The sequence below is a fragment of the Callospermophilus lateralis genome, unplaced genomic scaffold, assembly GCF_048772815.1.
Source record: "Callospermophilus lateralis isolate mCalLat2 unplaced genomic scaffold, mCalLat2.hap1 Scaffold_83, whole genome shotgun sequence".
Taxonomy (NCBI): Eukaryota; Metazoa; Chordata; class Mammalia; order Rodentia; family Sciuridae; genus Callospermophilus; species Callospermophilus lateralis.
This window is the reverse complement of record NW_027516368.1, coordinates 4,770,981-4,796,375: the sequence shown is the minus strand read 5'-3', so window position 1 is coordinate 4,796,375 and position 25,395 is coordinate 4,770,981. Positions and strand designations below refer to the sequence as shown.

The 25,395-nt window shown below is 33.2% G+C and overlaps 1 pseudogene; it reads left to right on the top strand.

The window, feature by feature from the left end:
• Window positions 1-272: 272 nt before the first annotated feature.
• LOC143390002 (coiled-coil domain-containing protein 34-like) lies at window positions 273-24,501 on the top strand (annotated as a pseudogene).
• The last annotated feature ends 894 nt before the right edge of the window (window positions 24,502-25,395 follow it).

Here is a 25,395-nt window from a genome sequence, read left to right as displayed (position 1 = left end):
GGTGGGGGGGTGGATGTTAGTCCTTAATTCTGCCTCTTTCCCTTTAAGAGGAGTTGCTTTATTCAGTAATAACGTTATTTCAAATACCAAATGGTCTGCAACAACACCTCAAAAAAAGCCCAGGTCCCCGCGAAGGTGTCAGCTGGAAGAAAGGCAGAATTGAATAAGTTCAAAAGCAACAGGCACCTTCCAGACACAGGAAGAAGGGCAGACAGAGAGGAAGCCACGCGCTATAGGCCCAGACACAGCCGTCGCATCCTCCTTGCGTCGCCATGGCAACGCGGCACCTGGCCGGCCAGGATTGGCCAGGCCCAGCGCGCGGGGCCTGCTGGGAGAGCATGTCCCCACCTCAGCTCAGCAGGTTTGAACTTGACGGGCCAGACGCGGGCTGTGTGGCCGTGGAGTGTTGCTTCTTCCCCTCCTGGCATCCTGTTCTCTGCGGACTGCAGTTCCGAGTCTGAGGCCTCCGTGGCCTCCTTCTCCGCCTTCATGACGGGTCCCTGGGGGCGGTGGCGACGTCTATCTGTTGGTCGCCACTGCCTCAGAGCTGCAGCAATTCCACCATGTCACTGTTGTCTCCCCTCAGCCACCACAGCTTCTCGTTTGACGATGAACATGGTGAAGGAGAGAATGAGGAAGATGTGGACGAAGATGCCCATGACGTAGAGACCGAGGTGTTGAGCCTAAGAGGAACGGAGTTACCGGGGCGCGCCAGGTAAACCTGAGGCTGCCCGACCTATACAACCGGTCCCAAGGTTTCTTGGACCCTTCCAAGTACCTTCAGCAAACCAAAACCATCTCCTGTCTTCCACCTTAGAGGCTGAGCAGGCGCCTGCATCCTTAAATGCAGCCCTTTCTGCAGAGAGTCCTGGGCCATTTCTTACAGATGACATGTTTTCTGATTCTTAGCTCTTTAATTGCTGCTATCTCAGTTTCCTTAAAAATGACCCGTATATAGTCTCAAACACACGAAACTGCTTCTATTTCAGGAGTTTTACGAATCCTCAGAAATCCAGATGGTGAACTGAAGAACTCTTGTCCATAATCTTAGTTCCAAAATGTGTTTTATGTAGTAGGTTGTAATAGTGTAAACAGCTGAAGCACAGATTTTAGTCCACGACAGCATGCAGAGGCAGGGTTGTGTCTGATCTGAGGACAAACTTTCAGTGGAATAGTTATTGTTGTATCAAAGAATATTTGAAGCAAAGGGATTATTAAAAACCATCATAATGTTTATTTCTACAGTGATTCAGTCAGCAAACATCTATGTTTTGCCACATATTAGTTTAGGTACTGGGGACCATAAATAAAATATACAAGATTTTATTAAATTAAAGCCCAGCTCGATCCACTCATTTTACATGTGATAAAACTGCATCACAGAACACAAATAAAAAGTCTAACTCAAAGGCATACACCAATTTATTAGCAGACCTGGGCCTAGTAGTGAGGTAAACTGATCAGGTTCCCTCTTATACAGCATGACTATTTTAGGGAATATAGAAATAGAAGCAAAAGGCCTATCACTGTAATAATGTAGGTCTATTTTGGGGTAAACGTCATCTTCAGAAGCCAATTTACAAGTTTCTGATCATCAAACTATATAAGGAACAATACAGGAGATCTAAAAAATGCAGACCAGAGAATCCATACTTTATGTGTGAGTGACAAGATGGCCCCTCTCTGTATAAGGAATGAATGAATGGAATGTGGAACCATCTGAAATGACCCATACATGGTTACAAAAGTTACTCTTTTAAAGATGAGTGGTATGTTGGTGGAAATGTAAACCAGGAAGAGTAACCATGCAGGCTGTCTAGGCTGCTTGAAAAAACAAGAAAGAGGCCATCTCATATTAACCTCATAGACTCAGTGGTAAGAGTTAGGGTTTTAAGAGACCATTTTCATCTATGTTTTGTAGGGATTATTTAGGACTTAGTGGGTATTAGATATTTTTAAAATGAATTTTAAAGATGTGTGAAATACCTTCTGAACATAATTAACAGGACTAAACAAGGTGGACATAGTTTATCAGCCTGAGGAATAAATGACCATGAAAAACTGCAGCTCAACTACTGAGACCCTGCATTAGCTTCCACAAGCCAAAATGCTAATCAAATGGAACCTGTCAAGGGAGGAGCCAGACCTATCTATGTCTCACCCAAAGTCTGAATGAGCTAATAGGGCTAAGGCTGCCTAAGCACATTTCATTCCCCATGAGTCAAAAGAATACTGAGGATGTGGGTCTAGAAAGATTGCAGAATTTGTTAGGTCTTGTGTGTGGCAAGTGTTAGATTTTTATTAGGTACTCAATAAATGTGTGTTGAATGAATTCCTGTTTCTCCTTCCTGGAGAATAGTTAGATACCATGATTATTTTCAAATGGTTCAGAAAAACTAGCACTTCTTTTCTTTTAGAAGATGACTGTGTTCCTTTAGTTGTTGTTCTGGATAGCTTGTATGGGATGAGATGAAGGAAGGCAGCCTGAGTCATAGCCCAGCCATTGTTTTGGGCTATCAGCATCCTCTGTAGAGTACAGAGAAACCAAGAGCTCTGGGATTTTATGCCTCTCTCTGCCCCTTACTAGCTACATCTGATTGTGGCATACTAGTAGAGTAAGGCTTCTTTGAGATAGACTCAGGCATTGGCTGCACATATCTATGTGCTCAGATTTGTGTGTGTGCTGGGCCTCATACATGCCAGGCAAGCATTATGCCACTCAGTAACACCCTAATCCCTCAAGATAATTATCAGTACAAGTACACTTATGCTTAAAAGAGGATTAACCTTCAAGTGCATTGGCTGGGATTGAGAAGATGATCAAAGATGACCTCAAGACAAGATGATGAAAAGTATTTTTCTGGAGTCTTTTATAATATGCTTTGGGCCTACTGCTTTTCTATTTAGTTCTTTTCTGTCTTTCATATAACTATATTTAGGAAAGTTATGCCTTAATAAGTTTCTTTTCATAAATAGCTAATTATGAAACTTTTCTTTATTAGGAGTATATCTGTAGTTTATATGCTATACATTTTGAACACGTTTGCTAAAAATGTTAAGGCAGGAAGTATTTAAAGTGTTATCTAAAAAAACTGATTTGACTAATTTCTTCTTTCAACAGTGTTTCATAATCTAGACCCTCAGTCAAAACATATTTGGTTTTCTTCTTTCCTTTTTTTTCCAGTCCTGGGGATTGAATCCAAGGTGCTTTAATCTACAGCCTACTAATCTACAGCCCTAAAACTTTTTATTTTTCCATGCTGGCCTCAAACATACAATCCTCCTATCTCAGCCTCCTACATTGCTGGGATTACAGGTCTATGCTATCACAACCAGCCATGTTCTTGTTTATTTATTTATTCATTCATTCATTCATGTACTTTTCTTTAAGGAACTTATGGCAGGTGGCAGAGGGAGACCAGTGACAGGAAGCCGAAGGCAGTTAATCCAGAAGTTTTTAGAAAGTTTCCCAGACAATATAGTATCAGAATAAATCTTGAAGGAAGAATAGGAGTTAGTTATAGTAATAATTATAATAAATGGCACAGAATGTACTTAATGAGGGCCCAGAACTATACTAAGTGCTTCGCTTCTTCATGCAACTACTACTGTCATCTCCATTTTACAGATGAGATCTCTTTTTTAGAGAAATTTAAATATGTGTAGAAACTAGGAAGAAGCAGGTAGAGATTTTATCCCCAGGCTGTTTTACTCATGAAAGTAAGCTCTTAATCTGGCCATATGTGAAGGTAGAGGAAAGGCATTTCAGTTTTAGGCAAAAGCTGAAGAGTACAACACCATAGTGCATTTACCAACCCACAGAAGTTCAACATGACTGAAATGTAGAGTCTGGATCACCCTTTTATGAAAAGAAAGGCAGTAGTCAATTTATGGTTGTCAGGCTAAGGAGTTTGGATTTCATCCTGTGTGCAAATGGGCCCTGAAGAACTTTGAGATGAGAAGTTACATGATAAAAGGATGCATTGGTAGGGGCAAATCTGGCAGCAGGTTTAGAGAATGATTTAAAAGGGAAGGTTAGACACTGTTTATGTTTGGAGTGTTTGAAAGGTTTGAGAAGAGAATCACTTGAGAAAATTGAAGGATGTAGAACTGATATGACTAGTGATTGTATGGGCATGAGGGTAGGGGGAATCAGACATGGAGGGAGTAACTGGTGGAGTCAGATCTGGATTTCTGGATTAGGTAACTGGGTGGATGGTGGTAACATCCATTTAGGATTATAAAAGGAGTAAAATTTTTCTTAGTGGGGAAGAAAGAGGGTGGTGGATGCTGGAAAATGCTTAGATTTTTTTTTCAATTGACTGAGTTCAATATCATGGAGCTGTCTATAAAATTGTTGGAAATAAGTCTGGAACTTAAGATAGAGATCTGGCCCAGAATAGCTGATCCAGATATCACCAGCATATAGTGATAGTTGAAGCTGAGAACAGATGAGGTCATAATGCAAGACTGAAAAGGAAATATGTGCCTAAGAAATAATATATTAACAATGTCTCTTTTCCACTTAGAATACAAGTTCTGAAAAGACATGAATGGATGATTAAATAACATAACCCCCCCCAAAAAAAATTAGGGAAACTGAATCTATGAGGTAGAAAAAGTGGTACAAAACAGTTGTGAGGCAATTGTTTGTTAGAAGGAACAATGTTGAAGATACACATACCTGAGTCTATATAATAAACTTGCCCCTGGAGCTATGTTGGGTACTAAACAACCTTCCTATCTGTGAGTACTGATTGTTAAGTTTTCCATAAGTTTTCTGAGGCTTATGTATCCAGCCAAATCCTCTGTTCTTTATTTACTCATATAGTTAATTTTCTGTATACCCAGAAAAGTCAGACTGATAGAAGGTACAAAGTGGAGATGAAGACAATGATTAGAGATAACCAGATTGGAGAGTCTTGTATACTCTAAGAACTGGCAAAAGGTCATCAAACAAAATATTAAATGTTGAAGGAGAGAAGGGCCACAGCAGTTGTGGGTGTAGCGCAGTTGATACAGAGTATACTTAACATGAATGAGGCTCTGGCTTCAATTCCCAGCACTGAAAAAAACAAGGGTATATTTTTTTCTATAGCTTTCTATTTCAAAATAATTTCAAATTTAAAGAAAAAGAATACAAAATCTTTTGTTCATCCTTTACCCAGAATTCCTAATTATTAAATTATTTGCTTTTCATCATTCTCCCAGTATATATGTACACATTACTTTTTTTCTATGCTATATAGTGGAGGGAAAGGGAAAGGTCTGCCCCAGGATCTGATTAATGTTATGTGTATATGTGTGTATGTGGTAGTGGAGCTGTAGATATAGTTCAGGGGCATGTCCAAGGCCCTGGGTTCAATGCCTGGTACCACACACACACCTACAAAAGATTATGTGTACTAGTAGTGATTAGTGATTACTTGTATAGATAGAATTTTTAAGAATAAAAAAATAAAATTTTAGAAATAAATAATTTCCTCAAGTGACCTTGAGGCACATAGGTTGGGCTCAAGCTATTCCATTGGGTTTTTAAATAAATTGGTTTTTGAAGAGAGTGGCATAACTAAATGAGTAAAGTAATTCAAAATTAGATTTCCTTTTCCTGATTTTTCATATTTTTGCTTTATATAATTGATTCATATGTTTTTAAAATAACAGTATTGAAAATATGTTGTTAGATTTTGTTTTCATTGTATAGTTAAATGATTTTTGACTAGTAAGAGAAGTATTTCGTGTACAAGTTCTACAGTATCCTTTTTTTCATAACAGTAAAGTTGAATCAGAAGATAACCAAGAAGAACAGAAACAGGTCCACTTAGGAGAAAGCAGCCTGACACCATGGGAGGTGTGGTTTGTTGGCAAAGAAAAAGAAGAACATGACCGGCTGCAACAGAAAGCTCTAGAGGTACAAGTAGACAGTATTCTTTCTATACGACAGTGAGCTCACAGAGTAGAGTTGCTGTTGTAAATTAAAATGTTAATCTTATTGTTCCTGAAAACAATGTGTGTGCATTTATTTGTATTTGTTTACTATATTAATCTTAATAAATCTAATTGTAGAAGCAGTATATTTATTATAAGAACATTTAGAAAATATAGCTAAATATAATTAAGAAAATGAAAATCTCTTTTAATTTCACCACCTAATAATAATCTTTGTTAAAATTATGGAATATAGCCTTCTAAACTTTCTTCTATGTAAGTTTTTTAAAAAATAAAAACAATCATCTTAAGAGTCCAAGAGGTTTGATTCCAGGACTTTCTTGGATTCCAAAATACTCAATGCTCAAGTCTTTCTATATAAAGGCATTTAATGTATATATCTCCCCATCTACTTTTAATCTTTTCTAATTACTTATATCACCTAATACAATGTGAACACTACCTAAGTAGTTATTATACTGAATTGCTCACAGCATAATGACAAGAAAACAATGTGTCCCTGCTCAGTATAGGCACAATTTTTTGGGATATTTTCAATTTATGCTTGATTAAATCCATGGTTGCAGAACCCATGGATACAGAGGGCTATGTACAAATGTATATCTAGAGAGACATACAATAGAATTTTGCTCTTAGGTAAATTCAACTATATACTTAGGAAAAGTTCTAGGAAAGAAGAGAAAAATTGAAATAGAGACAGGAATCTATTCTACCTACCAAAGAGCATGTGCCCTGGCGAGTAAATAGATTTGTGTAACTTGCCATCACCTAAGCTCCCTATCCAGACTCAGTCTCTGATTTCTTTTTAACACAGAAATGGTGAAAGATACTTCCTTTTTTTAGTGAAATAGTTTCAATCTTTTTCAATCTGTTTTTTTGCCTGTTATATTATTAATATATTTCCATGTTATTTTAATTTTTTTGTATTTTTTGGAGCTCCATTGGGGATCTAACCCAAGGCTTTGTGCTTGCTTGAAAAACATGTTACCACTGAGCTATACCCCAGCCCTCATTAAATATTTTTCAACATCACTATAAAATGATTGTTTATTATTGGCTGGGGATATAGCTCATTTGGTACAGTGCTTGCCTCTCATGCACAATGCTCTGGGTTCAATCCCTAGCACCACAAAAAAAGAAAAGCAAAGAAAAGAAATAGATTGCTTATTATTAAAGTATATTTAAAATGTATTAATGTGTTTTAAAATATAGTAAACTGGTACACTATGGTTGGTTATTTTAGTTTATTCTAGTTTGTTAGTAACCATGTTATTATAAAAAATCATGGGAATTAAAGCTTTGAACTTTCTTTGCCCTTTATGATCTTCCTTGAAATTTTTCATATTGGTTTTGAAATTAGTTGTTATTTTTGTGATGAGTTTATACCAGGTAGGCAATCATCTGTTCAGGAGACTTGGAATGATTCAAATGATTGTGTAAATTAGTATATTCTGGCATTTCCCTTTTACATGATACTTTGTATTCTAGAATACAAATTTATTCCTGGAAATGTACACTGTGAGAGTAGTATTTATTTCCTCTTAGCAAGCACAGGGCTTGAAAAAGACGTTGTGGTTTGGTTTCAGCCAGGCTTAATAAAAGCTCTAGTTCTAGTCTTTTTACTTGCTGGATGATCTTAGCCAAATTATTTAGATTCTATACTTCAGTTTCCCCATCTGGACAAGGTGGGAAAAAATAGTACCTGTCATGGGATTTTTGTGAGGATTAAATGAAACAAAGTATAAAGATGGCTGATTTGGTTTTTTTTATTGGTATTGGCATTTCTATCATTGCTAGTCATAGCCTTTAGAGAAGATTTTTTTTAAATTTGTTTTCAGAATTAATGTTTATTTTTGAGACCCCAGTCTCTTCCCTTTACCTCAACTTTAGATTTTAACATTACTAGTTCTTTTAACATTACTAGTTCCAATGTTTAGTGTGGCTTTTATTTTTCCTGCTTCTTTTTTTTTTTTTTTCTTAGACTGCTAGAGATCAAACCCAGAGCCTTGCACATGCTAGGCAAGGGTTCTACCACTGTTCATCAGTCCTTGGGTAGTGTTTTTGAAAAAAATATTTGTTCACAGTGAGAAATCTAATTTTTTTCATGTTGAACATAACTATAAACCTATACATAGATGTATATACATATATATTTGAAAAAGTATCTTAATTTATTCAAAACATGGTATTCATTTTTATGAAAGTCAATTATAATCTGTTAAATTGATTTTAGACTTACAACTTGGAAAACACTGGTAGAGTAAGTTAGTGGTAAAGCATACTTCATTTGCGTTTTTTTCTAGCTACTATAGAAGTCACTTGTAAGGAGAATCACTATCAGTGAAAGGGGGAGAATAATATTTACCTCTTATTGTTATTATGAGGTCTAAATGAATATCAGAATATGGCCTACTATATATTAAGAATTCAATACGAGTTAGTTATTACATATGAAAGTATATAATAACTACCCTGAAAATTTGTTTCAAGAACAGATTAAAATAATAAATATAAAGCCCTTACCACAACCATTAAGCATATAGCAGGGTATAATTATTTGTATGTATTAAAGCCTTTTCATGTTTTTAGTAATTTGACATTTCTATGGCTACTTCATTACTTAACTTTGAAGCAATTTACGATATTTTTGAATGAACCTTGCCTGTTAGTTATGCCAAGAAATTGTACCTATCAACCATAACATACGGATCATCTACTCAATGATTTGTTAGCTTATTTTGAGCTATTGTGGTCTTTATATTTTATTTCTTTTGAGTGAAAACTTTATTTATTTTTTTTTCTTTTAAAGAATACTGCCTAAAACTATTATAGCTTTCTGCAGAAATAATATTTAACTTCTGTCATCCAGAAAGTGTAAATTGGAGGTACTTTCATTGGAAGTAGGATCAGTTTGCTTTGCAGGATATATGAGGGACATTTGGTGTTGGGGGACTGATGATATTGGTAGAAAACAATGCAGCATTAAAAGATGGCTTATCATCACAAATTTCAGCCAAAATCTATTTGGATTTTCATGCCTTTCTCTTTATTTTCTAAGTCATGCTTTCCCTTATTTTTCTATTCCCTAATTTGCTTACAAACCATGTCATTAAAAGCACAGATTTTTGACCATAAGGAATTGTTTATTTCAGATCCTTATAAAAGCTAAGAAGCATGAAGGTGAGAGAAGTAACTTTGGCAAGGTTTAGGTTAGTGGCAGAGCTGGAACTGGTATTAAGTTCTTTAGATTTCCAATTTATGTGCTTTTTATTAAGAAACATTTTAGAAATAAATAGATCAGACTTAGTATTTGCTTTTTGAACTTATTCCTGCTTTCTTATTTTCTTCCTTTAACATTTAAAGAAAATTTTTTTTCAGTACCACGCAGAGGTACTTAACCACTGAGTCATATCTCTAGTCCTTTTTTGTAGTTTATTTAGAAACAGGGTTTCACTAAATTACTGGGGGCCTCACTAAGTTGCTGATTGCTTTGAACTAGTAATCCTCCTGCCTCAGCCTCTCAAACTGCTGGGATTACTGGCAAGTGCCACCATGCCCCATTTAAAGGAAAATGTAAAGGATAATTGAATCATTAAAAAGCTCATTTCATTCATGAATTTGTTTTCAGTAACAGACATTTAAATTTGTTTTAGACATCTCTGTGAGATTGAGTTAAAAAATTGTTTTAATCCTTTACAGTTACCCTATTAAAAATGTTATACATTTATAATAATGTTGAAATGATAAACATGGTAAACACTGAAAATTAACATTGACATTATGCAAGCTAGCATATTGGTTTTGTAGGTTATTAAATATATTTACATTTTTATTATTTAAAATAATTCTTTAATTCTTCTAAGTTCTCTGTGGTCTTTGGCTAATTCTAATTTTTAACATTTGACTTAACATTTTAATGTAATCTGTTCAAAATTATAAAAATTATTTATATTGTGACTAGTCCAGGTACTTTTTTTCCAGTTATTTTTTAACCTCACCATTTTATCTTCAGCTATTTAATTTATCAGCCATTAAGGAAGGAATAGGGTAGGATATAGAGTTGGTGAAACTCAAAATTGTCAGTTTGTTTTTTGTTTTTGTTTTTGTTACCTTCAATAGTAAAAAATCATTTGAAAATAGGCAAAGTGTATTGAAATAATGATGCATGTTTAGGACCCTCTTTGGAGTTTTTTTTCCATTACCAAATGTTTATTCTAAGGGAAAATAGCTATAATCCTGTTGAAATTCAGTGGTGTGCCAGAAGAACACACAGGGTCTTTTGGAAAGAAGACTCCTGCTGTATCCTGGAGGAGGCCTGCCTCAGTGGTGAATAGATGGAGCCATTCAGCATGGGAAATTCTAAGAGTAGCTAGCCTTGGAAGAGAGGGTAGTGTATGAGAATGTGATGTATATTCTGGGTAGGCAAATACTTAAATAGACATTATAAGAATACAGTACTATTCAGGTCAGTGGTAGCATTTTCTAGGTACTTTTGGATCTTTTCTTTATTATCACCTATATCAACATTAACTAAAATTTGGTATTCATAAAATAGTAATGCAACATCCTAATTGTCCCCCTTTTGAGTTACTTGAAGACTGTTAAAAAGTATATAAATATAATCAATTATGCTTAATCATACACTTAAACTTTTCTTTAAAAGAAAATTTAGAACTGGTTTGGAAAATTTTGAATGTATAGTTGTCAGATTTATATCTAGCCTTTTACTATATGTAAATTTATACACATGTATATACACATACATACACACATGCGTATCTGCACACCCACACACACTCTGTGTGTTTCTCCTTTTACTTGTTTTCTGGCACAAGTCCAGACTTTCTTCCCCTTATAGGGTATATTGTCAGAACCTTCTAGTCAATCTCCCTCAGAATAGTACTGATCATTTTAATTCCAGCCTTCATTCTTAATAAGAGCTCTAAATCATCCCTTTTGACTTTTATTCTTCATCATAGTGTTCAATTTACTGTCTTCAAAAAACCTCTTTCTATCTAAAGAGAAAATTAGTACCACACTTTAAATTAATCATCATCCCCACCCACATCCTTCAATTCTTTTAAAGTCATCTTCTCTCACTATTTTAAGAAACTGCTCATTTCTGACTATCCTGGTTCAAACCATTTCTCTTTGTCTTCCCTTTTTGTTCTTTTCTCCAAACTCCTTTTTTTTATACCCAGTAACTCACAGTGTAGCACTTTATTCTTTGGTATATAGAGAAAATATTAGATGAGAGACTTCTAAGATTTCATCTTTCTGTGTGTGTGTGTGTGTGTGTGTGTGTGTGTGTGTGTGTGTGTACATGCACAGTTCTTGTTAGATCAATAGCAGGCACTCAATTAGAGTGTATTGAGTGAGTAATGAAGGAATAACAGCTATAAGGTAGTGAAGAATCCTATCAAGGTGGATATTTGTTTTGTGGGATATGGTATTTCTAAGTTTGAAGATTTTCTAAGTGAGATAGGGCAACTATTTTCTTTGCAGTGGAATTTTAAGATCATAAGTCATGGTAAACAAGTATCTTTTGATTAGTCATTCTAAAATGCAAAAAAATATGTTCTTGGTGTAAAGTTTTATCTTCACTTAAGACCCTGGAATTAACCTGAGAGTTGGAAAATTGCCCTTGGAGGTAAGTATTTGGAGAGAAAGGAAAGATGGGAAGGAGAAAGGGAGAACAATGGAAGATTCATAAATGTATCTGATTATTAGTATCTAAGTAAAAAAGAAAACTAACAAGTAATTATGATTGTAGAGTCCTAGAGAAGTCTAATTTGAATAGCTTTCTCAACTAAAGCCATAATTTAGTCAGTGAGTGACAGAGTGGTAGCATTCAACTTGTAGTTTTATTTGGTGGTACCTTCCACATTCTTTCTTCTGAGGAAATGCCCAGACATGTAGATTCTGGTGACAGCAAGACAGTTAAATAATCTGAGGTATGAATTTGGTTTTGTTTTATATCCCAGTAGCTATAAAATCTGTGAAGAAAACTCTGATTCTTTTTTTCTCTATGGAAAACTGAATACCTTTTTTAGATTTCTTCTTGGGTATAACTCTGATTTAAAATTTTAATTTAGGAATTCCTTAATTCCTATTCTGTAGCTTCAGCAAGAATCTTGAACCTTTTTATAACTGTAAAAAAAAGTTGCAATTCTCTTGAGCTACTGCGAATAGCTTACAGTGGTGCCAAAATTTATGTAAGGGAAATTTGATTTCAATGAGGGTAATTTAGCTGAAATTTAGTCTAAGAAACTAGTGTTTTGCTGCCAAGCAATTATTTGCATTTCTAAAAAATGACTTATATTTTTACTAATGCTTTCTTTCATTGTAGACTAGTTACTTAAGTAAGTTATTATCAGTAGTGGTATATATTGTATAATGGAAACTATATTCTTGTTTAATTTGGTTAAGCTCAACCTTTTTAAAAATATGTGATTTGGGAACTTCCCTTAAACATTGCCTTTTGTTTAAATGAAATCCACAGGAATTAAATCAACAACTAGAAAAAAGAAAAAAAAATGGAAGAATGTGAAAAAAAAAGATAATTGCTGAAGAAAAGCACAAGGAATGGGTTCAGAAAAAGAATGAACAGGTAAAAAGGAAAAAAATGCATACACAAATTCTAACATCTCTTTTCAAAGTCTTTCTTCCAATTAGTCCTTAGCTATATTTTTCTTATATTTCTCTTAGGTTCTTTCTTCTTTGGGGTTTTGCTTTTGTTTTTTACCCTCATGAATATTTATCAAGTCTCTTGTCTTCTTCCCTTTGCCCTTTACTCTTCTTTTTTTTTTTTTTTGGTACTAAGGATTGATCCCAGGCATGCTTTACCACTGAACTACATCTCTGCACTTTTTATTTTGTTTTGAAACAGGGTCTCATTAAGTTGCTGAGACTGTCTCTAACTTGCCATCCTCCTTCCTTAGTCCCCTTGAGTCACTGGGATTAAAGGCATGCACTACAGAGCCTGGATGCCCTCTAATTTTATTCTTTTCTGTCCCCGTGAACTCTACTAGTGTCTGCCTGAATTCAGCAATTCTAAATATTTTTAAAATATTTTTAGTTGTATATGGACACAATATCTTTATTGTATTTATTTATTTTTATGTGGTGCTGAAGATGGAACCCAGCACCTCACATGTGCTAGTCAAGTGCTCTACCCCGAGCTACAATGCCAGCCCCACCAAGTCTGAATCTTTAGACTTGAATTTTTTGAGTCTTGGATTTCTATCCATTAGATCAGCAGGCAACTCCAAATGTGTACACCTAAAAAAAATACCTTTGCCCCATTCCTCTTCATAGACTTTTTCCTATTATTCCTTTATTTCTATTACTTCTACTGTGTCTTCAGCCACTTAATAATAATAATTATTATGTTGCTCCAAAACATCCCTTCCTTTACTATATATAATTGCTGTTTCTATTTTATTTTCTGAATGGTCTCATTACTTCCTTCAACTTTATTGTTTACTTCTCCACACTAGGATATAAGTTCTTATAAGATCAGGAATTTTGCTTCTTTTTTTCCGTTCTCCAACAGCTTATCCATTACCACACATTAGAGGTACCCAGGAATATTTGTTAAATGAATAAACCCTTCCTGTATGTCTCTGCCAGATTAAACTTTGCTGAATAGATCTGACTGTCATTCCTTATGTTTAAATTTTTTTTCATGTTCCACACCTGTACTGTCTTCTGACTGAGATTTTACCAACTCTAGACTGACTGGTTAAAGAGTCTCCACTCTATTCCCTGAACCAAAGTAGCATTTCAGCCACATATACCATCTGTTTTATCTTTATTCTATGTAGATTCTTTTTACTGGGATTATTTAGGGAGCTCACACATGATAATCACAGCTGCCCCCCATCTTCTTGGAGTATTAGTTTTACTGGAAATTTTTTTCAGAGGAAAATGTTATATTTATATGTTAAAGCAAACATAGGTATATAAAGAAGGAGACTGTAAGTTTTATTTTTATTTTACATTTCAAAGTGCTGATGATCAAACCCAGGGACTTGTATATACTAAGAGAGCACTGATTTTTTTTTTACATTATTTTTAAGATACAAGTAAATGTCCTAGAAATCTTGAGCTTTTGGCTGTACTGCCCAGGCCTCAAGAGTATGTATTCTTGAGAAACTTTGAGAATACTTATCTTCTTAGTACTTTTTATTTCCTAATTTTTACATATGGTATTTTATAAGGATGGAATCTCATCATACCCTCTGTTCTAATTTTCCATTTGTCATCTAACTCAGATTACTTCCTACATGCAGATTGGATGTTCACATGTTAGAGATTATTTCCTGTGGATCTTTGTTCAATTTGTATTAACTTTTATAGCACTTTATCTTATGGTGCTTTGTATTTTGTGTATGTTTTATAAAAAAGAAAAAAAAAATGGCTGTTTTGTAGTTTGTATATCCCTTTGCTTTCCTTGTAATTTTAAGATCCTTAAGAACAAGAATTCTTTTCTACATTATTTTTTATCCATTACAAGGTTTATAATTCTTTGCATATAGTAAGCATTTGTTAATTGAATGAGTTAATGAATTTTCTTTTTTTATTTTTCTTTTTGCAGTGCCGGGGATCAAACCTAGGGTTTCTCTCATGCTGGGTTTTACCACTGAGCTGTATTCCTATTCTTTCTTTCAATTTTATTGTTGTTGTTGTTGTTGTTGTTATTATTATTACTTTTTAATTTATGGTGTTAATTAAACCCATGGCCTTAAGCATGTTAAGCTAGCATGCAACCATAGAGCTATCCTTCATATCCTTACTTTCAATTTTAATACATTCTTATGTTGGATCACACATTAGAAATTTTTTAAAAAGGTGTTTATTTTGTTTATTTATTTTTATATGGTGCTGAGGATCGAACCCAGTGCCTCACATGTACAAGGCAAGTGCTCCACCACTGAGACACAACCCCAAGCTGATACATTAGAAATTTTAAAATAGCTGGGCATGGTGGCACATGCCTGTTGACTCCAACTACTTTAGAAGCTGAGATGGGAGAATCACAAAATTGAGGCCAGTCTGGGCAATTTTCTGAGACCCTGACTCAAAATGAAATTAAAAAAGTCTAGGGGAGGGCATAGCTCTGTGATAGACTACTTATCTAGCATGCATGAGGGCTTGAGTGGAATCCCTAATACTGCTCCCCAACCCCCATTTAGAAAAAAATTATTCTGCTATAACTTTGTTTTTTTGTGATTTTGTAAGTTTAGAATGATATTGATTTTATTATTAAAATATAACTATGAATTTAGATAAATGTTCAAATTATAGGACAAAGTTTTAAATTTTTAATTATAGTTTTTGTCCTTACCTATTGTTGAATCTGATGCCAAGTGATATTATTATGAGTATCAAATAATTTCAGTAAGTTGAAGATAACATAACCTTCATTATCCTGGCATTAGAAGAAGGAAATTGGTTAGAGAGGTGTCTCTGTGTGTGTGTGTGTGTGTGTGTGTGTGTGTGTGTGTGTGTGTATTATAGCCATAAAAGTATTTGATTCTTACTTGGATTATGTTTGTTTAGAAATCAATTACTATGGATTGTGTTTGTTTACTTCATCCCCAAAAGAGTACTTTGAATAAATGTCACAATCAAAATAAGTCTATATGACGATTACAAAATTTTGGTTGACACCTTTTTGAAGTTTATATGAAAATAGTGCTCCATGTATGGTGTGCTCTCTCCTCTGAAGCTTCTCTTATCTTCTAAATTCATTCAGCTAATTTTACCATGCCAATCAAACATAATTGTTGTTTTTCTAAGAATGTAAGATACTGCTGAGGGATATATGATATATATTCCCTGTTTTAGTTAGTTGTAGTAGGCCTAATCCAATTATTTTTGAGGTAAAAATTCTTTTGGAGTAAGTGGCTTGCCATAACATAAATCACTAATTATTGAAAGCAAGATTCAATAAGGCAGAAAATGATTCAGAGATGAACCCTGAAAAATTAATTTACCTATTCTTCAGCATTCTTGTGCAAGTTAAAGAATAATGGATCCCTCCTTATTTTTTCTTAAAAACTATCAGATTTTTTATTCAGCCTTAGTTACATTTACTTGTATTTGTAAAGAATGCTCTCCTGGTTCTTCTCTTCCTGTCTGCCATCTAGCTTTCTGTTTACATTTCATGGTGTGTGGTCCTCTGCTGCCTCCAGCTTCATTTTAGTTGTATATTGGGGTGCTATTTTCTCTAAGTCATTTTCACTGTGTTTTATCAAAAAATCAGACAAAAAGAATTTATGTATACATTAGTAAGATTGCTTTCTTCTAATATGACTGTAAATTGTGAAATCCTTTTAAAACAATTGGTTTATCTCATTGAGTACACTTAATATTTGTGTTGTTATGTTAATTTATTTTCCAAATTAATTTTTTAGACATTAATACAAATTTTGAAAAAGGCCTCTACTTTCAGTGTTTTAAAAGTTATATAAAAATAAAATTGTTTTAAATTCTCAAAACACACTGATATTTTATTTGAAAGACTTAATTCAAATCAACAAGGTGTATGAGTGATAACACTGTTATCAGTGTATCATTCATGCATTCAACAAATGTTTACTTAGCTTTTTCTATGTGCCAAGTAGGCCCTATTAGAGGAATTAAAATAGAAAGTCAAAAACTTTAAGTAGCCAGTTGTTTATTTCTTTCACTTTTAAGAAACAAATGTTCTTTCAGGGCACCATTTTAGAAAAGGAAGATCAATTATTGTCCTCTGTGATATAGAACCAGTGTGCTAGAAAATCCAAAGCCACTTAATGGCTGACTGCTTTCTCAGTAGCAGTGACTATTCTGACTGCCTGCTGTGCAATAAAATACACCTTTTTTAAGTTTATGAGTTTGACAGATATATGTACCTGTATAATTAATATGCACCAGAGTCAAGATAATAGAATGTTTTCATTACTCTGGAAAGTTCCCTTCGCATCCAACCCCCATTCCCTTCCAATACCCATCCCCAGCTCCAAATATCCTGGTAATCTTTCTATTCTGTATATAAGATTGTGCTTTCTATACTTTCTTAAACGCAGAATGAAAGAATGTTTTGAACTTCTTTTTGTTGAACTTCTTTTGTTTTTAAATATATCCTGATATTTGATATATTGTTGATTCATTTTTATTGATTAGTAGTCTCCAATGAAATAGCACAAATTGTTTATCCATTGAATTGTTGATGGTCAGTGGATTGTTTTCCATTAGGAGATATTATGAATAAAATTCTATGACCATATATATATACAAGTCTTTTGTAGACATTGTTTTCATTTGTTTTGGGTAAATGTTTAGGAGCTGAATTGTTGGGCTATGCGGTAAGAATGTGTTTACAAGAAATTGCCAAAGTATTTTCTAAGGTGCTTATACCAATTTATATTCCCATGACTATTTATGAAAGTTCCAAATATTTTACAACTTTGGCAAACCTTATATTTTCAGTCTTTCATTTTAGTTCTTCCAGTGTGTGTATAGTATATACCATTGTTTTAATTTTCATTTCCCTGAGATTTAATGCTGTTTCGCATCTTTTTATAAGCTCATTATATTAGTCTTTCAGGGATGCCATAACCAAATACCACAGACTTGGGTGGTATAAACAACCGAAAATTTTCTCACATCCCAGAGACTGGAAATCAAGATGGAGGTGTCTGCAGGTTTGGATTCTCTTTAGGCCTCTTGCATGCAGATGGGTTGTCTTTTGGTTTTTCTCTGTGCACACATATCTTTAGTGTATTTTCCTCTTTAAAGGACATCAGTCTTATTGGATGAAGACCTCATTTAAGTTTGATTAACTCTTGGAAGGCTTTATCTCCTCACACTGGGAGATAGGCCTTCAACATAGGAGTTGAAGGGACACAATTCAGTTTATTATACTTATTGACCATGGTAGGCAAGCACTCTACAACTGAACTACATATGTTGTTAGCTTCTTTTGGATTTGTTTTGTATCGGTTTAAGTCTTTTGCCCATTTTCTGAAGGGGTTATATGACTTCTTATTAAGATTTAAGAATCTGTAAGAATTCACGGTTGAATAAAACTTAGTGGCAGAGAGCATGCTTAGCAGGCTCTGGGTTCAGTCCTCAACAAGCCTCCTCTCCTCCATCAAAAGACATGTAGGAATTATTCTTTCTTTCTTTTTTTTTTTTAGATGGGGATCTTGGTGGTATCACTTTGTTACCCTGGTTGGCCTCAAATTCCTGGGCTTGTCAGGTGATCCTCTTGACTGAGCCTTCCAAGTAGCTGGGAATATAGGTACATGTGACACTGGGTGAATTTTGTACATTTCTCTTCACTTTTTCTTTTCTTTTTTTAATGTGGTGTTGGGGATTGAACTCAGGGCCTCACTCAGGTTAGTCTAGCACCTACCAATTAGCTAATCCCCAGTCCTAGAATTCTTTATGTATTCAGACCACAAGTCCAATGTCAGATCAATGCATTGCAAATATTTCCTCCCATTAATTTTTTTTTGCCAAGGACTAAATTCAGGGATGTTTACCTACTGAGTCACATCTCCAGCCAGCTTTTTCTTTTTTGTTTTGAGACAGGGTCTTACTAAGTGGCTTAGGAGGGTCTTGCTAAGTTTCTGAGGCTGACTTTGAAATTGAGATCATCCTTCTTCAGTCTGCTGAGTCATTGGGATTACAGGTGTGTGCCATCACTCATGGCCCATTTAATTTTTTTCAATAATATATCTTAAAGAGCAGAATGATCTTCCTTCCATCCTTCCTTCTATGGGGATTTAACCCATGTAGACTTTACCACTTAGATATATCCCCATCCTTTTTTTGAGAAACTATCTTGCTAAATTTTGTAGGGCCTCCCTAAATTGCTGAGGCTGGCCTTGAACTTTTGATCCTCCTGCTTCAGCCTCCCTATTCACTGGGATTATAGACACGCACCTCTGTGCCCAACTTAAAGAGCACAAGTTTTAAATTTTGACAATATTCCATATTTCATTTTTTTCTTTTATGGTTATGGTCTGTATGTCTTTATTTAAGAAACATTGTGTAGTTCAAGAGTATAAATTATTTATTGTTTTCTTCTAGAAGTTATAACTTCAGCTTTACCTGTATGTTTATTTTGAGTTCATTTTAATATTTGGTTGAGTTAAATGTTGGGATTCATTCATTTTTATACATATATTCAATTGTTCCACTGTTAATTGAATAGATAATCCTTTCCCTATCAAATTACCTTGGCACATTGTTTAAAATCAATTGACCATACACACACACACACACACACAAACACACACATACACACACACATACATAGATCTATTTCTGAATTCTGTTCTCTTCTATTGATTTATATCCTGTGTCAGCAGTAATAACTTGTTACTACAGCTCTATAATTCTTGAACTTATAGTTTTTTAAAAAATAGATAATTTAAATCAACTTTTGTCTTCTTTTCCAAACTTATTTTATTTTCTTTGCACCTTTCTATATGTAATTCAGCATCTGATTCTGAGATTTGCTAATTATGCCTGCTTGAATAGTGCCTGGCACTATTGGAATTTTGTTAAATGTGTAGATCATTTTGGAGAAAATGACTCTTAGTAATATCAAATTTAAATTCTATGAATATGTTTTTTCTTTCAATTTATTTGTCTTATTTCTCATCAGTTTTATTTAGTTTTAATGATGGTATTATGCATCATTTGTTACATGTATTTCTAATTATTTTACATTTTGGGCTATAGAGCAGTTATTTTGCCTTGTTTCTGATATTATGTTGTAACATAAAATTAATTTGTGTAGTCATTTGTTATTATTTCTTCCTTAAATGTACATTGCAAACTGCCAATGAAGCTATCAGAAGCTAGAGTACTTTGTGGTAAATTTTGAATTGTTTTATAATAAATGGTTATCCAGATACTATTTCTTCTTGAATTAATTTTGAGAAGTAGTATGTTTTAAGGAGTTTTGACATTTCACTTTGATTTAAATTTTTTGGCATAATATTCTTTTTGGCATTCTTCCATGTCGAAGTCTTTGTGGTCTATAGTGATCTACTACTTACTGTGTGATCTTAGACAAATTACTTACCCTCTTGTGCCTTCCTTTCCTCCTTTGAAAATAGGATAATAATAGTAGCTACCTTATACTGCGATTGTAAGAATTAACTGATGGTCCATATGTATAATAAAGTACAGAGAATAGTGTGAGGTATAGATACCAATGAAGTGTTAGTTTCTGTCATTGAAAACATTGTAGGGACTGGATGAATTCTTGTTGGTGAGGTTAGGCAGGAGAGTCATACATCACATAGATTAAGAGAGATATATTCCAAGACCATTTTCAGTTTGTAGGTTTTCTGCTAGTGAGGAGTAATTAAAACCCATTATTGTTCCATTGTCTATTGAGGTTTTGTTATGAAAAGATTCCTTTTCACAGCTAATGGCTGCACAGCAAGAAAGAAATGTATCAACTTGAGGAATGGTGCAAGCCCTGATTTTCAAGACTTGCTTTTGCTGCTCAGCACTGAACAGGACATATATTGTATGTAACTGATGTTTGTTAATTGGGTGTTAATTCATATTACAGTATTTTACAAAATACTTTCAGGGAAGGAAATTCTCTTTTTGGATCATCTTTCTTTGCTCCATGAAAACTGACATATATATATATATATATATATATATATATATATATATATATATATATATATATATATATATATATATTCCATATTCCTTTTATACCTTTCAGATTAATTTCTAAAACTTTGATAAAGAGAACTATCCATGCCATTATTTATTTATAATTTAACTACAGTCCGATGGTTATCACTGAGTTATAGTCTATGTCAAAAATTATTTTTTTTTTCTGAAAAGGGCCAGATCTTAAACATCTCAGGTTTTCTGCCATGCAGTCTCTGTGTGAACTATTCAACTTTGCTATTGTAGAATAAAAGAAACCGTATGCAAATATATAAGAGAAATGAGTTGGCCATACTTATATAAAATGTTGTTTACAAATACAGATGGCCTGTGGGCCGAATTTGACATTTAGCCTTGTTTGCAAGCCTCTGATCTATATAAAACAGTATACCTAAAGATTTGCCCCATTATGTCCTTATATGCAATCTTTAGCAGGCATTATTCATTTGAACTCTATAACTCACTTTTGGTGAATACTTATCCAAGTATTTGTATTGACAAGTTGTCTATCTAGGAAATGTTTATATACATGAGGGTAAACATCCATTAAAATACTAGGATTCAGCAGTCTAACACATAGTAATATTTATTCACTAATTTATTTAAAGAATATTTATGGAGCACCTATTATTTACTCAGCACTATCCCAGTCGCAGGTATACATTGGTGAGCAAGATCTTTGTCAGTTCCTAATGAAACTTACAGTCAAGCAGTAACTACCTGTTATTGACATTGAACAGGTAATTGCAGTATGTTATATATTCTCATAAACTATATTGTGGCAACCACTGTTACACCACTTATTTTAAGAATAATAGAAGTTTAGAAAATTATTGCACATAACGATCTTTCCTTATGTGAGAATAATTACAGGTATTTCAATTAAAATTTCTATTTTTATTTAAAAAAAGGAAATAAAGAGAACAAAAAATGAATAAAGAAATGGAGGAGAAAGCAATGAAAGAACTAGGGAAAGAACATTTGCAAGAAAAAGCCAAAGAAAAATATCAAGAATGGTTAAAGAAAAAAATTGCTGAAGGATGTGAGAAGAAAAAGAAAGAAAATATATTTTTATTAAAGCAGCCAGTTAGAATATGTGTTTTTAGTCTTCATAGGTGCCAAGTATATTTTAGAAACAAATATATGATTAGAAAATTGACTGTATCATAGCATAAATATATGAAAATATCTTTACTTAGATTATGCTGTCTTTAAGCTTCAAAATGAATATGTATTTTTGGTTTTCTTACATTGAGTAATTTCAATAAGCCTATATATTTTTCAGTCATATTCAAAATTGTTGTAAGTTGTTTTAACTATTTTTCAATATACTTTTATCTAGTCATATTACTGTATCATAAATTACTTTAAAAGGAAGGTGGATTGCTTTCTTTTTCTTGGGTTTGATATCTTAAATTGTTTAGAGGAAGACACATTAATATCACATCCCTGATCATGTTCAATTTTATTCTCAAATTATAGAAATATAATTCAATATTGTGGCCAGTAAGCCATTGAGAGAGGAAGCAACTGGGAGAAAAGACTCAGTAGAATTTGAATGGAATGTTTAGTTATAGAATATCCTTGGAAATGCTTTGGTCTTGTCATTTTAAGGAAAAAAAAAAACAATGGCAAGCCGAATTACAAGAGAAAAAGGAAATAGCAGATAAAAAGTTTAAGGAATGGTTGGAAAATGCAAAAAGTAAACCTAGTCCAGCTGTAAAGAGCGATGGTTATGCCAATGGAAAACTTACAGGTTAGTTTTTATGTTATGTGGCTTACATAAGTATGGTTTGCAGAAGCAAATTTTAGACATTTTGTTTCTTTTTCACAGAAATATAAACTTATAAAATTTATTTTTCTTTCAAATTACTATCTTTTAGAAAATTATACTATGTTGGTAGGAATTTATTCATTCTCCATAAATGATATATAAATGTAATGGTTGTAAAACTTCAAACTTACACTTTTAAGCAATGATTTCTAACATTAGGAAATAAATGAAATTCTCAGGGATGAAGTTGTCGTTCAGTCACAGAGCATGTCCTTAATATGCATACGGCCCTGGGTTCAATTGTTAGCATCCCTGTTAGTGCTCTTACATTCTTGGATGAAAAAGCCTTACTCAGGGTGTTTTTAATGGTTCATCTTGCCTACCCTTTTTCTAACCTTCTCTAACGCAGAGCTTCCAGTGTCTTTGGCACATTCTTTGTACAGGGTGGGATATAGATAGCACATGATCAAACAGAACCAATTGGCCTTTAGGCTTGATCTGATGATAAATGTCATTGCATGTTTTTCTTTGTGCTTTATGTTGAAAGCTCATACCTTGATGACAGCTGCCTTCGCTTGTTTAAATGATTTATTATTAAAAATACTCCCATTCTGTTTTGTTCACACAATGGAACATATTCCAGACTTTGTTTTGACTATCTTGGTGAAGTGTGCGTTGACATATTATGCAGTCAAAGTGGGCTGCCATGGTCTGAGAGACACATTCCTGCTGTCAGGATTAGGCCTCTCTTATATGTCATAGAGGTCATTCATTATATCCATTAATCCATTTTAGCAACTGAGGATGGCTTCTTCCTCCTCCTTCTCCTCCTCTTTCTACCCCCACCTTCCTCCCTGCCACCGTGCCTCCATCTCTTTCTTTCTTGCTTAAAAAAGGTCAATAAGCAGTGATTTTAACCTAATGATTAGATAGTAAAGCTAAGATTTTAGATGGGAATATACATATTGACTAGAAATTAATTGCTAAAACAATGGACTATTTTATTAAATTACTTTGCTTTTTAAATGAGTTTAATTATTTTTTATTTTATTGGTTCTCTTATTTATACATGAAGGTAGAATTCATTTTGATATAACTATACAAATATGGGACATACCATTCTTATGGATGTACATGATGGTGTATTTACATACATTATATAAAAATTATTTTGAATTAATTTCACTCTTTTATTTTCCTATCCCCATCCCTTCTCTTCATTCTAATAAGCAACATATTTGTCTGCATGCTGTACTTCTCTTAAGTCTTTATTTTTTATCCTATCATTTTTATGAATTATGAAATAAAGGAATTTGTGTGCCTATAATGACCAAAGGATTTGAAGATAATTTACAGAATGTTCTTCCTCACATAGTTATTATTGTCAGGCATCACAAGTTTTAAACAGTATGTTCATCAAAAGATGCTCTCTAATTAGTAAAAAGATTGCACTGATTCTGTGAAATCATATTAACTTGAATAACAGAAAATCAAAATTCCCTGGTTCTAAACAAAAATCTTGATTCACTTTAGCTGTATAAGCAAAAAAATTTTTTCTGTAAATCTTAGTCTCTGATAAGGGGAATGTAGTTCACAAATAACTCATTTCCTTGATAGGGTTAAGAAAATGAAGATTTTATTAATTTTTTTTCTGAAATTAATTCCATAGTAAAAACTTTAAAGGTATTATTATTTGCATAGATTTTAACAATATTATTTGCATTCTCAGCATTAAATTTTGTATATGTTTCAACAACATTGTTTGGCTTCTCAGAATTATCTTTTACTACATTGCTATATTTGAAAGTGTTAGTTTTTTAAATGTATTCAGATTAGCTTGGTGTGTCAGTGATAGTTTGCTTTTTTGACAGTTTAACATTTTCTAGGAATTTTAAAATAAGTAATTTTTCTCAAGAAGTTTAGTTGTTTTGTTTTGTTCTGATTTTTCAATGATTGTAGGTTTTTACAGTGGAACTTCTTATCCACAACCAGCCTTTTATAATCCAATTCCATGGAAATAAATTCATATGCCACCTCCCAAAGAAGCTAACGATCTATCAGGAAAGAAGAATTAAACACCTGTGATAAGAGAGCCACACAGGTCATCTCTGGTAATTCATAAATCCAGAAGCAATCTTTGCCTTGGAACTCTGTGAAAATGGAAAGATAGTATATGTGGAAAATACTATGCTTTTACCTAAAGCTACTTAATTTTGAAATCAAAAAGATTTTTTATTTCTCAATCAGCAAGTTAGTACTTGAGGTGATTATTGACATACTAATTTTTGTATTTTATATGGAGTCTGAAGGATTAATTGAGAAAGGTATTTTTTACGTTTTGGTTTTTCTTTTAAGATTGATCTTGGCATATTGTTTTGCATGATAAATCTAACAATTTTGTTTAACTTGTATTAAAACCACAGTGTAATAACCATAAAACCAATTTTTTTCCTGTATTATTTCATACTCTAATTGTTTTCTGATGTTTATGTTAAGAACATAATGTTAAGATTAATTTGTCCAAATATGCATTTATAAACTGCATGCTTTTCTAAATGGGTTAGAAACCAAGAATAATCAAAAACAGTCTTTGTTTTTGGCTTTTAGTATACTTTTCCCATTTAGATATTTTAAAAATAACTGAGTAAAAGTTTATTTTATTACAGAAATAAGAGTTGGGACTTTCAAATGAAAATCTAAATACATTGTTTTATGCTCTGCATCTTAGATTGATGTGTCATAATCTTGAGACCTTAGTAATATTGTGATTTATTTTGTAAAAATACTTACGTTTTAATTGTACTTCTTTTTTAGCTTTGAAATTAGGATTGTCATTGCATTATTTTTTAATATCGAAATGTTAATTGTTAAGTTTTATGTTTCTGAGGTTGAAATCACAGATCTTATTAATAAACACATTTTAAGGATAAAAGTTGAAATGATTACCTAAATAGCACACATTTTTTATT